Source organism: Dipodomys merriami, unplaced genomic scaffold (genome assembly GCF_024711535.1).
Source record: "Dipodomys merriami isolate MVZ:Mamm:240054 unplaced genomic scaffold, mDipMer1.0.p SCAF_192, whole genome shotgun sequence".
Taxonomy (NCBI): Eukaryota; Metazoa; Chordata; class Mammalia; order Rodentia; family Heteromyidae; genus Dipodomys; species Dipodomys merriami.
In genome coordinates, this window is record NW_027203293.1 from 257,475 (window position 1) to 273,281 (window position 15,807).

The 15,807-nt window shown below is 42.6% G+C and overlaps 1 protein-coding gene and 1 non-coding gene across 2 annotated transcripts in view; both read left to right on the plus strand.

Annotated features, from left to right (window-relative positions):
• Positions 1-345: 345 nt before the first annotated feature.
• On the plus strand, positions 346-471 carry LOC138831343 (U6atac minor spliceosomal RNA). The gene has a single exon (XR_011373256.1). It is a non-coding gene; the product is annotated as a U6atac minor spliceosomal RNA (small nuclear RNA).
• Positions 472-15,219: 14,748 nt separating this feature from the next.
• Positions 15,220-15,807, plus strand: part of Erich6b (glutamate rich 6B) — a 47,862-nt gene continuing 47,274 nt past the window's right edge. Inside the window, exon 1 of the mRNA XM_070028425.1 lies at positions 15,220-15,231. The gene's annotated coding sequence lies outside the window, so the exon portion shown is untranslated. The remainder of the gene's footprint in view (positions 15,232-15,807) is intronic.

The window sequence follows — 15,807 nt, forward strand, 5'->3', positions numbered from 1 at the left end:
TTTGTTGTAAGTGTTGTTATTGGACTGTGATCCAAGAATATGATTTTTTAAAATTCCACTTCAATTTCTAAGAATTTCCTTATAGGCAAATATATGATAGATGCTTTTACTGCATAAACAGAAAATGTGTATTTTCTTGTGAGAAACAGAAGATTTTAGACCCATCTTATTTTGATTACATTGTTGATTGTCAAATTTCTCTGTTCTTACATTTACCAGTGGTATTTTTTTATTGCGTATTATGCACAGCATATTTCTTTGGACCCAAGATTCTATCTAAGATGTAACATTGTTTTAACTCATTACTAAGAAACAAAAAATATGTTGTAATTAAATTGCAAAATAGTGTTGTATGAAAAGAGAAGGGGTCAGCACTCCCCCTGACAAGGATGGAAGAGGCCCTTGGGCCTGACAACACGCAAATGGTTAAGGCAATGCCACCTACTTCGTGGCATCTAACCATCGTTTTTAAAATCAAGAACTCTAATAACAACAGATGCTGGAGGGGATGTGGACAGAAGGGAACCTTACTACATTGTTGGTGGGAGTGTAAACTTGTTCAACCACTTTGGAAAGCAATATGGAGGTTCCTCAAAAGACTCCACATAGAGCTCCCCTATGACCCAGCAATCCCACTTTTGGGCATTTACCCAAACAATCACAAACAAGACCACACTAAAGCTACCAGCACAACTATGTTTATTGCAGCATTATTTACTATAGCTAAGATATGGAACCAACACAGATGCCCCTCAGTAGATGAATGGATCGAGAAAATGTGGTATATATACACAATGGAATTCTATGCCTCCATCAGAAAGAATGACATTGCCCCATTTGTTAGGAAATGGAAAGGCTTGGAAAAAATTATATTAAGTGAAGTAAGCCAGGCCCAAAGAAACATAGGTCCCATGGTTTCCCTTATTTGCAATATCTAGTATATGTCTGAGTCAAGCAGAAAAGGTCAGATAAGTTGATGTTAGGGAGATGAACCCTAAGATATGTATTCAAATTTTTTTTCTTTCATGGGATTGTTTCTAACACATTTATAAGATTATTTCTTTGTTGCTTTGTATGTCCCTCCCCCATAATATAACCCCTTCTTTCACTGTATTTGATGCTGGTATAATTTGTGGAGGGGAAGGGGAAAAACAAATCTTTAGCTAGGGATACAGGTGGACCCATTGCAACAATGAGATGTACAAGTCGTTATGTCGAAAATGAACTTTACAACTTTGGTGTGGGCGGGGAGGGAGGAGAGGGTTGGGGGGTGGGTGAAGGATGGGAAGGGATGGGAAGAGGAAACAAAGGAGGAGGTTACAATGCTTGATAAGAAATGTACTCATTATCTTGCCCATGTAATTGTAACCTCTCTGTACAGTATTTTCACAATAAAAAAATTAAATTGCAGGGGAGGGGGGAGGCTGGGAAGGGAGGTGAAGGGTAAACAAAGGAGGAGGCTGCAATGCTTGGTAAGAAATGTATGCATTATCCTGCCAATGTAATTGTAACCCCTCTGTACAGTATGCTCTCAAATAAAATAAAATTTAAATAAAAAAAATTAAATTGCAAAATAATGCTTTTTTTATTATTTGACAATTTATCATTGCTGTGAAATTTTTTTTAGTTTAGTTAAACATCATTTTTTATCAAGTGTTACTTTTGTGCTCTAGTAAAAAGAATTGATTATGACAGATTGGATGAGACTCCACTACAACTTGTTTTTTTCCTGGCGTTCACTTCAATATTATTTTATATGATCAGATGTACATAGGCATTGTACCTTTGTGTTCCTCTCCTAAGAATAGCCTCCTTTGGTCTCACTGTACTACTTTACATAGAGCCAAGATATCCTAAACTACTTATCAACATGGAGTTGAATTATCACATGTTCCCACACCGTAGAATCTTTTCTATCATCACAACAGCTTCTTCAAAGAATGTTCCATTATTGTTTGTTTTGCTTGTTTTTTTGGTCGGTCGTGGGGCTTGAACTCTGGGCTTGGGCACTATCCCTCAGCTCTTCAACTCAAGGCGAGCACTCTACCGCTTGAGCCACAGTGCCACTTCCAGTTTTCTAGTGGTTTATTGGAGATAAGAGTCTCACAGACTTTCCTGCTTGGGCTGGCTTTGAACCATGATCCTCAGATCTCAGCCTCCTAAATAGCTAGGATTACAGGTGTGAGCCACCAGAGCCCGGCAGAATGCTCCATTATTATTTTTAGGATTTTCATCTAAGCTACTAACTCACAGTCTACAAGCTTTAATGTTATATTTTTTCTTTAGAAAGTGTCAACAGAGCTGGGTGCTGGTGGCTCATGTCTATAGTCTCAGGAGGCTGAGATCTAAGGGTCGCAGTTTGAAGCCAGCCTAGCAGGAAAGTCTTATCTCCAATTAACCAGCAGGAAACCAGAAGTGGCAATGTAGTTCAAAGTAGTAGAGCACTAGCCTTGAGTGAAAAAGCCCATGGACAGCCCCCAAACCTTAGTTCAAGCCCCACAACCAACAGAAAGGAAAAGAAAATTTTAACAGAGGTTTACACAAGCACCCAGGCCTCCTCTTCCTCCCTGGTTATTGTTTGTTCTGGGATGCTACCAGCAAGAGACAGACTATGAATATCTGAGGACAAACACACAAACACACACACACACACACACACACACACACACACACACACACACACACACACACACACACACACACAGAGTCAATCTTTTCCCCTTGGAAGGAACAGAAAGGCTATGTTGAAAACAAAGTGAAAGTGGGAGACAGTGTGGTCATCATCTTCCAGAAAATTCTCTGTGATTTTCTTGTACATTGATTATAAAAGATGGAAACTGGCTGGGTAGTGGTGGCTCATAGTTATAATCCTAGCTACTCAGGAGGCTGAGATCTGAGGGTCAAGGTTTGAGGCCAGTCTGTGAGACTCTTTTTATTTTTTTATCAGTAGTGAGTCTTGAACTCTGGGCCTGGATGCTCTCCCTCAGCTCTTCAGCTCAAAGCTACCGCTCTATCACTTGAGCCACAGTGCCACTTCCAGTTTTCTGGTGATTAATTGGAAATAAGAGTCTCACAGACTTTCTTGCCTGGGCTGGCTTTGAACTGTGATCCTCAGATCGCAGTAGCTAGGAGTAGCTAAGATTACAGGTGTAAGCCACCAGCACCCAGCCCTGTGAGACTCTTATCTCCAGTTAACCAGCAAAAAGCCAGAAGTAGAAGTATGCCTCAAGTGGTTGAGTGCCAGGCTTAAGCAAAAAAAAAAAAAAAAGCCAAGTGAGAATGCAAAGCCCTGAGTTCAAGCCCAAGTATTGAGAGAGAGAGAGACAGAGACAGAGAGACAGAGAGACAGAGAGACAGAGACAGAGAGAGAGAGAGAAAGAGAGACAGAGAGAGAGATCATCTGAATGAAATGTAAAGAAATGACAAAATTAGGAATCTATGGAACATTCCTCAATACAATAAAGGCTGTTTATGACAAACCTACAGCCAGCATTATACTCACTGGTGAAAAACTAAAGCCATTTCCTCTAAACTCAGGAATGAGACAAGGATGTCCACTCTCTCCACTGCTCTTCAATCTAGTATTAGAATGCCTAGCTACAGTAATAAGACAAGATATAAACATAAAGGGGATCCAAATAGGGAAAGAAGAAGTAAAACTCTACCTCTTTGCAGATGACATGATCTTGTATTTAAAGAATTCCATGGACTCCACTCCCAAATTACTCAAGGTGATTCAAAACTTTGGCAAAGTAGCAGGGTATAAAATTAATCCTCAAAAATCAATGGCTTTTCTGTATGCCAACAATGAGAAAAGTGTGGCTGAAATTAGGAAAGCAACTCCATTCATAATAGCCCCACAAAAAATAAAATAACTAGGAATTAACTTAGCCAAAGAAGTGAAGGACCTCTATGATGAAAACTTTAAAAACCTGAAAAAGGAAATCAAAACAGAACTTAGAAAGTGGCAAAAACTGCCATGCTCCTGGATTGGAAAGACCAACATCGTGAAAACTGCAATACTTCCCAAGGCTATCTACAAATTCAATGCAATACCTATCAATATTCCAACCTCATTCTTCAAGGAAATAGAAGAGGCAATCCAAAATTCATATGGAACAATAAAAGACCCCGAATAGCAAAAACGATCCTTAACAGAAAGAACAGTGCTGGAGAAATATCAATACCAAATTTCAAACTCTACTACAAAGCCATAGTAATCAAAACAGCTTGGTAGTGGCAAAAGAACAGACCTCAGGACCAATGGAATAGAATTGAAAACCCAGAAATGAACCTAACAACATATAGCCATCTCATCTTCGATAAGGGAGCTAAAAAAAATAGGATGGAAGAAAGACAGCCTCTTTGGTAAATGGTGCTGGCAAAATTGATTAACTACTTGTAGAAAACTAAACCTAGATCCTTATATATCACCCTGCACCAGAATCAACTCCAAATGGATCAAAGACCTCAGAGTCAAAGCAGACACTCTGAAAACATTACAGGATGGAATAGGAGAAACCCTAGGTCTCCTTGGCACAGGCCGAAATTTTCTTAATAGAGACCCAGAATCACAACAAACCAAAGAAAGGCTGGACAAATGGGATTGCATGAAATTGCAGAGCTTCTGCATGGCAAAGGACATAGCTAGCAAGATCAATAGAAAGCCTATGGTTGGGAGAAGATCTTCACTAGTCATACAACGGACAAGGGTCTCATATCTAAAATATATCTGGAAATTAAAAAATTAAATTCCCCAAAAACTAATCTTCAAAAGAAACAACTGCCCAATAAATAAGTGGACTAAAGAGTTAAAGAGAAACTTCTCTGAAGAGGAAAGAAGGATGGCCAATAGACACATGAATAAATGCTCAACCTCTCAGCCATAAAAGAAATGCAAATCAAAACAACATTGAGATACCACTTCACCCCAGTTAGAATGGCTATAATCAAGACCTCTAATAACAACAAATGTTGGATGGGATGTGGACAGAAGGGAACCTTACTGCATTGTTGGTGGGAGTGTAAACTTGTTCAACCACTTTGGAAAGCAGTATGGAGGTTCCTCAAAAGACTCCACATAGAGCTCCCCTATGACCCAGCAATCCCTCTTTTGGGCATTTACCCAAATGTTCACAAACAAGACCACACTAAAGCTACCAGCACAACTATCTATGTTTATTGCAGCACTATTTACCATAGCTAATATATGGAACCAACCCAGATGCCCCTCAGTAGATGAATGGATCAAGAAAATGTGGTATGGGGCTGGGAAGGTGGCTCAGTGGTAGAGCGCTTGCCTTGCATGCCTGAGGCCCTGGGTTCAATTCCTCAGCACCACATAAGCAAAAAGAAAAAAGCCAGAAGTGGCTCTGTGGCTCAAGTGGTAGAGTGCTAGCCTTGAGCTGAAGAGCTGAGAGACAGCACCCAGGCCCAGAGTTCAGGCTCCACGACCGGACCCAAAAAAAGAAAGAAAGAAAGAAAAGAAAATGTGGTATATATACAAAATGGAATTCTATGCCTCCATCAGAAAGAATGGCATTGGCCCATTTGTTAGGAAATGGAAAGACATGGAAAAAATTATATTAAGTGAAGTAAGCCAGGCCCAAAGAAACATAGGTCCCATGGTTTCCCTTATTTGCAATAACTAGTATATGTCTGAGTCAAGCAGAAAAGGTCAGATAAGTTGATGTTAGGGAGATGAACCCTAAGATATGTATTCAAATGTTTTTTTTTTCTTTCATGGGATTGTTTCTAACACATTTATAAGATTATTTCTTTGTTGCTTTGTATGTCCCTCCCCCATGGTATAACCCCTGCTTTCACTGTATTTGATGCTGGTATAATTTGTGGAGGGGAAGGGAAGAACAAATCGTTTAGCTAGGAATACAGGTGGACCCATTGCAACAATGAGATGTACAAGCTGTTATGTCTAAAACGAACTTTACAACTTTGGTTGCGGGGCGGGGGGGGGGGGGATTGGGTGGGAGGGGCGGTGGGAGGAAGGATGGGAAGGGATGGGAAGGGGAAACAAAGGAGGAGGCTACAATGCTTGATAATAAATGTACTCATTATCTTGCCCATGTAATTGTAACCCCTCTGTACAGTATTTTCACAATAAAAAAAAAAGAAAATGTGGTATATATACACAATGTAATTCTATGCCTCCATCAGAAACAATGACATTGCCCCATTTGTAAGGAAATGGAAAGACTTGGAAAAAATTATATTAAATGAAGTAAGCCAGGCCCAAAGAAACATAGGTCCCATGGTTTCCCTTATTTGCAATAACTAGTATATGTCTGAGTCAAGCAGAAAAGGTCAGATAAGTTGATGGTAGGGGAATTAAGCCCAAGATATGTATTCAAATTTTTTTCTTTCATGCAATTGTTTCTAACACATTTTTAAGATGATTTCTATGTTGCTTTGTATATCCGTCCACCACACTATAACCCCTGCTTTCACTGTATTTGATGTTGGTATAATTTGTGGAGGGGAAGGGCAAAAACAAATTGTTTAGCTAGGGATACAGGTGGACCCATTGCAACAATGAGATGTACAAGTCGTTATGTCAAAAAACGAATGTTACAACTTTGGTGGGGGGGGAGGATCGGGTGGGGGGAGGTGGGGGGAGTATGGGAAGGGATGGAAAGGGGAAACAAAGAGAAGGCAACAATGCTTGATAAGGAATGTACCCATTATCTTGCCCATGTAATTGTAACTCCTCTGCACGGTATTCTCACAATAAAAACAAACAAACAAAAAAAATGACAAGACTGCACATAGTCCCTGTATCCCACCACTGGAAATCCCACCCCTACCCTCTCACCCCCCACCCCCACAGAATCCATTATTCCAGGTCACAAGACACAGTGTACATTTTAACACACCTCGCCTACACAAACTCACTAGAGAGTAAAAGTAAAAGTTATGATAGAAGATCAGGATCTGAAACTTAAGGATCATTTTGATGACAACACTCTTCACCTGCCCAGACTAGACATTCATATAAGGCCGGCAAAAAGACCATATTCTCAGGGAATTCATCCAAAATGGGGACAGGTCAACATGTGATGGACAATGCCATCTTATCTCACAGTTTATCAATGTACAAATATCCTAAACTTTTCTGATGCCTCATCAGTGTAGATTGGGATCTAAGAGAAAATACCTCACTTGGGGCTGGTGAGAAGCTTCAATAAGTATTCATCCCTTTTCTACCTCTTGTAATATTCTTGCCTGTACTCAGGACAGCTGTGGTATCATCTGGCTGGGCTTCCCAGGTGGACCTAGCAGAGATTCATTGTACTCTCCAAGGCTTTACCCTCAAATATTTGCCATTACCTGTCCAATGCAAGGCTGGAAGCTACTTTCTACACCAAATTTTGAGTGACAAAAATATAGTGGAAATACTTAGGACAGTGACGCACATCAGAGGATGCAGTCAGTAAGTCGTGTTCATCTCTTTCCCTCCTCACTCTGCCCATCTCTACTGGGTAAATAGCAAAGATAAAGAACTCAAAGAATCATGAAGGCCATAAAGAAGAGTTAGGGACACAGGGACGGAGGGGGGGAGGGGGGAAAGGTGGGCCTGGGAGACAAGGTAAGGAATGGGCTTTAAAAAAAGAAAGCTGGGCACCTGTGGCTCACGTCTGTAATCCTAGCTACTCAGGAGGCTGAGATCTGAGGATCACGGTTCAAAGCCAGCCCTGGCAGGAAACTCTTATCTCTAATAAACCACCAGAAAACCGGAAGTGGCGCTGAAATGCTGAGGGACAGTGCCCAGGCCCAGAGTTCAAGCCCCACGACCAATCCAAAAAAAAAAAAAAAATCTCCTTTCTATACAAAGGAGAGAAAATGTCCTGCTGCCTGCACTTGAAAAAATTGGCATGATCATACAGAAAACATGATTTTACTTTGTCTACTTTAGATCAGACAAACATGAAAACTTTAGTTTATGTATGGCTGGATAATTGTATCCTAGAGTGCATGCATGCCACCAAGCCACTCTGAGACACGAAGTGAAAATCTCCCAACAGCTCCTAGACAAGGCCACCAGGGAGGTAGGCCTTGCTACTCAGAGATCTAAAAATAAAAATTCTGAGACAGCACTGGATCCTAAGAGACAGAAACAAGTCTTCACACATTTTTTATTGGCTTAAGCTTCCGTCTCCCCCACCCCAACCCCTTAATGGGGCTTGGACTCGGGCCTCACACTCTACCTGCTTGAGCTACAGGTCCAGACTAAGCTGCCATATTTCTAATATGGGAAGCCAGCCTCTGGAACTTCAAAATGAAGCCTTAACTTATCCAGAAATCCAGAGCTCCAGTACTTATATTTTGCATTACATATCTCATGGAAAAAATAATCATCTTAGTTTTTTGGACTTCTGCTCTTTCAGAATCCACTCCAGTCCAAGCTTCAGGCACCCATGTCCCAGTCAGAAAAGGAACACCACAGATTACGAAAGCCAGGGATCAATTTTTCCTGGCTGCTCTACTGTTTCAAGTTTTTCTTCATTTAATTAGCGTGGCTGGGTAAAAGCTGAGTTGTTTAGAACCTTATAACCGCCACCTGGAAAAGTTAGCTCAATTCTACTCCCCCAATGTTTGAAAACAAAAATCATTAACTGGAGAAGTCTTGCAATTTTATCCTGAACAAAACCAAAATACAGCCTTTGATTTGTCTTAGGAAATACAAGCTTCCCAACTACAATCTGAATAAGCTCTGGCTTTCATGGCACCATGAAAGGGTTAGGGGCAGTACTCAAGGACAAGACCTGCCAATCCCCTGCAGAACTCAGAAAGACATCTATCATTGAGGCCCTGTGGGCAGTAGTACAGATTTAGGGGGTCAAAACACCAAACCTTCCCATTCATGACCCTACCACATGAACTCCTAATTAATTATGGGTGTCCTAAATGTGAAAAATGCTTTCATAGCAGAGAGACAACCTGTTAGCCATGCATAAGCAGACCACAAATCAGTCATAATTCCCTAAACACCGTGAAGGGGCTGCTCAATTTGTATCTGTGCCGAGCTTCAAGTGTTGCATAATTTATATCTAAAATCCACTCTCATACATCCAGTAAAATACCCACTCTGACCTTCGCTCCCAATCCCAACTGCATTAAAAGGGACTATAAATCACTGAAGCATGGGCACCCAATCCCAGACCAGCTCTCTCAAAAGCAGGCAACTTTGTTCTCTTGATGAGTTCATCATCCTCTGGAACAGGTTATAAAAATGGTTCCCGTTTTGAGACAATAATTCAAAGGCTCTTACACGTTGGTTCATTGTCTTTCCAGGTGATTCAAGTAGGCAAGCAGATAAATGGACCATTCTCAAAGACCTCATGTCCCAGCACAGCCTGAGCTACCAGGAAGTTCATACTGCCTTTCATGGTGATAAGCTTTGCCATAGAGTACACACATTGCTCTCGCTCTCCCTTCCTCCTCCCTCATCTCTCTTTACACACACATAAACATACACACAGTTACAGAGTCTCCTTATCACCCAGCCTAGCCTCAAACCCTCTTGAATACTGAGATTACAGGTGTTTGCCACCACACCTAGCCAGGGTAGGTTATCTTTTCATATTCTCAAATTGGTTGCCCTGATAATGCCAAAGACATAAAGTCCACTCCAGGTCACGGTACATGTGGGGAACCAGAGCCCTGTGGAAAAGAGATGCAGCCAAGAGAAGTTTCTTCCAGAAGGTTCCAGGGAGACTTTTTTTTATATAAAGGATCCAGAGAGAACTGTGAAGAAGGCTTTCTGCCAACTGCCACCCAGCTTGGATTATCCTTGAAAATTCTTGTGCCATCTGAGTCTTGGTCTATCCCAGGAGGCAATAAAGGCTCTTAGGCTGGAATCATGGCTGAGCTGGCTACAGACCAAGCATCCCACGTGTCTGTCTTCAGAGAAACAATGTTGATACTTATCTGTCCCGTTCAAGGAACTCCATCAATGACCCCACAATGGGGTGTTTGGCCGAAGCACTGAACTTGAAGGCTACAAGGTTGACTGTGGTGATAAATACAAGCCAGGTGAGTGTCATAATTACAAGCCAGTCGTCCTGCTAAGAAAAAACATATTTTTCTACTTTTAAGGATTTTTACTTTTCTAGACTCAATAGGAAATAAGAAAACAAAAATCTTCCAAATGGTCCACTATAGACAGCAGAGTTAGATCAACCAAAGGGAGATAATGAGAGCGAGCCCCATGCCCCCTCCCCTTTTCTGTTCTTCAGGGATTGCTTTTTTCTTGTGAAATCTCAAACATGGTTAAGGGCTGTGCACAACGGAGTCAGGTTGGTAAAGCAATGTACTGATTTGTTTGTTCTTCCTGCATTTCTGGGCCATCAGACCGTGCCAGACCCCTGTCACCCTGGAGCACAATTCTGTGTGGCCAGCTGGGGCCAAGAGCTCCCTGAAACCTAAAGGAGTTATTTATGGTCCAAGATGCTCTTCTATTCTTCCGTTAGAGATAGGTCAAATGGGAAGAAAAAGCAGACTACCAATACATGAAAAAGCAGGATTTCAAAATATTTTTTCACCTTTCTCATCCTTTAGAAAAGTAATCTGGGAAGAAAACATGGGGAAAATATAGGGGGAAAATATGGAACTCAGCAGTTGGTCCAGAGACTATGAATGCTATTTTAATGCATTGCATTTTGCACACAGAAAACTGTGTTCTGCTGGATGTGGAAAAACACAGCTAATTGCCTGCCGGGTGACTGTGATGAATGTGTGTAACACATAGTACGGTATCAGTACCTGGAGGATAAATAGATCTGAGAATTATAAGCTCATGTACCATAGCTTGAGTGCTGTATTAATTGCCTATGCTTTGCTTTGCTGTATGTGGGGGGGGAGGAAGGGGGGAGAGGGGAGAGGTTGCACATGTGCATGCGCACTCTCATGTATGCCAATTCCTGGGCTTGAATTTAGGGCCTGAGAGCTGTGCCCGAGCTTTTGTTCAAGGCAAGCAGTCTACCACTTGAGCCACAGCTCAACTTTTGGCTTTTTGGTAGTTAATTGGAGATAGAAGTCTTACAAACTTCCGCCCAGGTTGGCTTTGAACTATAATCTTCAGATTTCAACCTCCTGAGTAGCTAGGATTACAGATGTGAGCCACCAGTGTCCAATTTTATGCTTTAAAATTATAGTTCTAAAAAGCCTCCCCAAAAGATCATATCCTGGTCTCTGTGGGAAAAACCGTTCTTGCTGTAGCCACAAATTCATTATCCTGTCAAATCAACATGACTATACCAATATTAACAAATGTATAAAAGGAGCCTCAATAAAGACAAAGACAGTGGTTCTCGCAGAGACCTCTCAGGCTCTTATTCACTCACGTTTGTGTCTAAATAGCCTCTTTACCACCCTTGCTGGTTCAGAGAATGTCAAAGTAGAAAAATCCTCTGAGATTGGATCATCAAAGCCAGCTGCCCTCGGTAGAAGATAGAAATCTTGATAAAAGTAAGACTCAAGCTGGGCGTGGGTGGCTCATCCCTGTAATCCTAGCTACTCAGGAGGCTGAGATCTGAGGATCATGGTTCAAAGCCAGTCCAGGTGGAAAATGACAAGAGACTCTTACCTCCAATTAACCAGCAAAAAGCTAGAAGTGTAGCTGTAGTCCAAGTGATACAGCATCAGCCTTGAGCAAAACAGCCAAGCAAGAATGCAAGGCCCCAAGTCAAGCCCCAATACCAGCATCAAAAAAGAAAAAAAGAAGAAGAAGATGCCTAGACAGGCACAGCACACTGAGCCCAGCAAGTAATAAGAGACCTTGGCAAGTGTTAAAGCAAAGTCCTGTGCCCGTGTCTAAAGGAAGAGAAAAGCAGTGCCCAGCTTTATAAAGAGAAAAGGCACCCTGGGCAGAGTGCTCTGTGCAAACTAATCTCTGAAAGATGTTCAGATAGATTCTGGTGAGTTCATTTGCGGCCCTCTGGAACAATATTCCGTAAAGAGAAGCCACTAGCAAGGTTGGATGAAAACAAACTGTTATCAGCCCAACCTTATTTGCCTTGGTCCTAGAGTGACAGGCAGGTGCTGCAAAGCAATAGATGTTATCTCGAGAAACTCCAGTTAGACTCTGTGCTTTCTTATTGCCACAAGCAATCTAAAATATTGGCCTTTGAGTGACAGATTGGTAGCTAAGTGTTAAAAAGAATGGAAAGTCCATTTGGGTACTGAAAGGGGAGAAATGAGGGACAGAGACAGGAAAAGAAAGAAGGTCGGTTCAAGTCCATCCTGGGTCAGGTCCAGATGGACAATGACCTAGCTTGGGGTGCCTGGAATTCAAAGAGTTGCCTACTGGGAGCTACAGAATTTGTCTGTCACCAGGAAATCTGGCTGATGTCCCTCAGTTTGTCCCCCCTCTGGGAGCTACAGAATTTGTCTGTCACCAGGAAATCTGGCTGATGTCCCTCAGTTTGTCCCCCCTCAACCTGTAGCCATGCACTGTTACCTCACTTCAGGTTTTAAAACTGCCCTGATAAAGTCAATGCTGCAAAAAGGAGAAACAACCAAAGTCGGTGTGTTTGACTCTCCTAGCATCTGGGAGTAGTGGGCATCACAGTGACTTTATTTCCTGAACTTGAGTCTAACAAACATTTGTAAATTACATTTTGATTTGCTAACAACCCCAGAATAAGACTTGTGCAAAGCTAAATAAATTCAACTTGACAGTAGATCAAAAATAACAATATATCCAGGCACCAGTGGTTCACACCTGCAACCCTAGATACTCAGGAGGATGAAATCTGAGGATCATGTTTGAAGCCAGACTGGGCAGGAGAGTCAGTGAGACTCTTGTCTCTAATTAACCACACAAAGCTGGAAGTGGATCTGTTGTTCAAGTGGTAGTTAGCCTTGAGTACAGAAGCTCAGGACAGAGCCCAGGCCCAGAGTTCAGCCCCAGGACCAGGACAAAAAATAAAATAACAATACCAGCTCCGGCAGGTAAATCAATGAGACTCTTATCTGCAATTAACAAAAAAAAAAAACTGGGCTCAAGTGGTAGAGCAAAAAACCTAAGGGACAATGCCCAGGCCCTGAGTTCAAGGTCCTGTACTAGCACCAAATAAATAAATAAATAAAATTTTTAAAAAATAGTGACAGTACCTTCCTACTATGATTGATCAATACTAACTATTGCTATCATCACCATTTATCCTTCTTTGCTGGTGGTTCTTGAAGCATAATCGTTTCTATCTCTGCTTCTCCTGACATGAGATTCCTGGGTTGAATGACAAATCACATGCTTACCCCTCGTACAGACCACACCAGTTTCCCCTCTCCTAATCACCTATTGCCTTTTCTAGCTCATTACTTCTCCATCATAGTATGCCATGAACTATGTACTATTTATCCCACTTACTTCCAAAAGAAATTAGGATGGTATGCAAGGCTTTCATGTGACAAACATTTGCTTGAAGCTTACAAGTTTTCAGGAGCTACATGTAGTGGTCCATGGCCCATTATATCATGAATATAATCCCATTCTGTCATGTCCAGTGACAGAACATGGATGCACAATACCTCCAGACACATGCCAGCACATAACAGGCGTTTAGTAAAATATGGGCAAAGGAATGAATCTGTTCGTGTAAAACAAAACCTTTTAACATAACAAAAACTAAGAACCAACTAAGGATAATAAAAATAAATAAATAAATAAAAATAAATTTTAAAACCTAAGAGCACCATCTTGTGGAGGGCATAGCCATTAACAACAGTGCAGATTCTGTTCACCAGGCAAGGAGTGAGTGGGTCCTGAAACCTGTGAGGGGCTAAGGGAAACATGGACTGCTGGAAGTGCTGGGCTAGGAAGCATGTTCTGAAGCTTTGAGCTCTGTATAGATTTTTGCTTAGATTCAGGTACAGTCAGTCATTGGAGATTATAGAGAGCTTCAAAAGTCCTCCGAAGTCAACTTGGCACTGTCTGTTGTACAACTGAGAAGCACAGACCGCAGCACTCCCTACTCCCCTCCCTAGCAAAGGTTGCTGTAACCCCCTAGCGCCCCCCACCCTTCTTCCTCTGGGCTTAGAAGATCCTTGGGATCTGGTTCAAAGTGCTCTTTTGAACATTTTCTGGCATCTTCTGTCTTCCTGTTTCTCTTCTGTCTTCCTGTTTCTCCCACACTTGTTCCTGCAACCCATGAAGCCAGATTGAACTTGGCTTCTTATCTGATCTTCTCCAGTTTTCTCCATGTCATAATGGGAGGGACAAAAATAGTCCCCTGGTCACTTTCTACTTGCTCATCTCCTGATGGGACCACCGAGCAGAGCAGCCTTGGGGCCTCTGTGTCCCCTTCGCTCTTTCTCATCACTCCCCTTCTCTTTCCCAGAGCCTGGTACACATTGCTAGGTACAAGGTAGTCATGGTTCTTTGGGTATTGGGGATACTTACAGCTTCTGTCATTTGGTAGACTTTTCAAGAAAAAGAATAGAGAATGGTAATTACAAATTTAGTTGTAAGTATACTCATTGTTTTAGAATGGGAAATCAGAGCAGAGTACTGATATTTCCAAGCTGCCAACTTCTCTTCAAATCTCTGCAAAACCCGACTAGAAATGTCCACATAGGAACTGAGTGCAGTCTAGCCACCCCACGCCCCTCCTGGGACCACTCTGTATCTCCAGAAACTCCATTCAGAGAGCCAGAGTTGTGCACTGCATCGGTTGCCTCCAGCCCTTGACCCCGGATCCAGACCGTGTTTGTGGACTTTCTGTGCCCCTGTTCTTTCTTTCCTCCCTCCTCCAGTCCCTTAAGTAATACTTAAAAGAGCAAAAAGATTGACATCCAATCTGCTGAGGGCTCCTTGTCCTGGGGACCGGTTCAAATGAATCCGCTCAGATGCTTTTCGTTGGAGTAGCCACCTACAAGCTCAGCACTGGGCCAAAGGAGTCTAGAAAACCAAGGTTCTGGTGTTCTGGCACTTATACAGTCTCATTCATCGAAAGGCAACCCAAGGGGCTGAGGTGGCCCTGACATCTCTCTCTCTGAGCAGCCACTGAACACTTGCATGATCCAAACATTTCCCCTCCAGGAAAGAAGCAGGGAGAACAGAAGTCAGGGTAGGTGCAGAGGTATAACGCTTAGAACCCCCGGGGCTGCGCAGGTGCGATGGAGCTGTGGCTTGGTGCACCGTCCCCATGGCAACCGAGAGCAGAACTGGAAGCTGGGTGTGAAGACGGGCGGCAGCAGAAGCGGCGAGCTCAGGTGCGGTGCTGGTGAAGGGGTGCAGGCCTCCCCATCTGCCATCTCTGGGAATCCGTCCTTGGCCAGGCTGGAAGCAGAGTTGGGGATTGAGGCAACAAAGACGCATCAAGTACACAGACCTCTTTGTTTTCTTTCCCTTCACCTGCCGCTCCTCTTCCTTGACCTTTCTGCTCCCTGATTTGACCTTCATTCAGCAAGTGTCTCTGGCAAAGGAGAGAGATCCTAGCACAGAGAAAGGACTTCCTTTCCTCTCCAGAGAACCCCTGGCCCTGAGTTGAAAGGGAAGAATAGGTGGAGGGTATGCAGAATCCCATGGGTCAATCGAGAGAACTTCCCCAGATGCGAGATTCCAGCCTTGCCCAGGTCCATTGTGACTCAAGGGAGCCGTCCCCAATTCCCCATGTCCCTCTCTTCTCCACCTTTATAAAATGGGAGGGAGAGCGCAGTCCTGCCCGGCCTTCCCAGGCCTGGAGAACAGCGACTAAGCTTGCTGTTTTACAAGTGTACAGTGCCAAATCATCCTCCTTGAAGGTTCAAATCTGAATATATTTGAAACTCTATTTTTAAAAAGAAAAA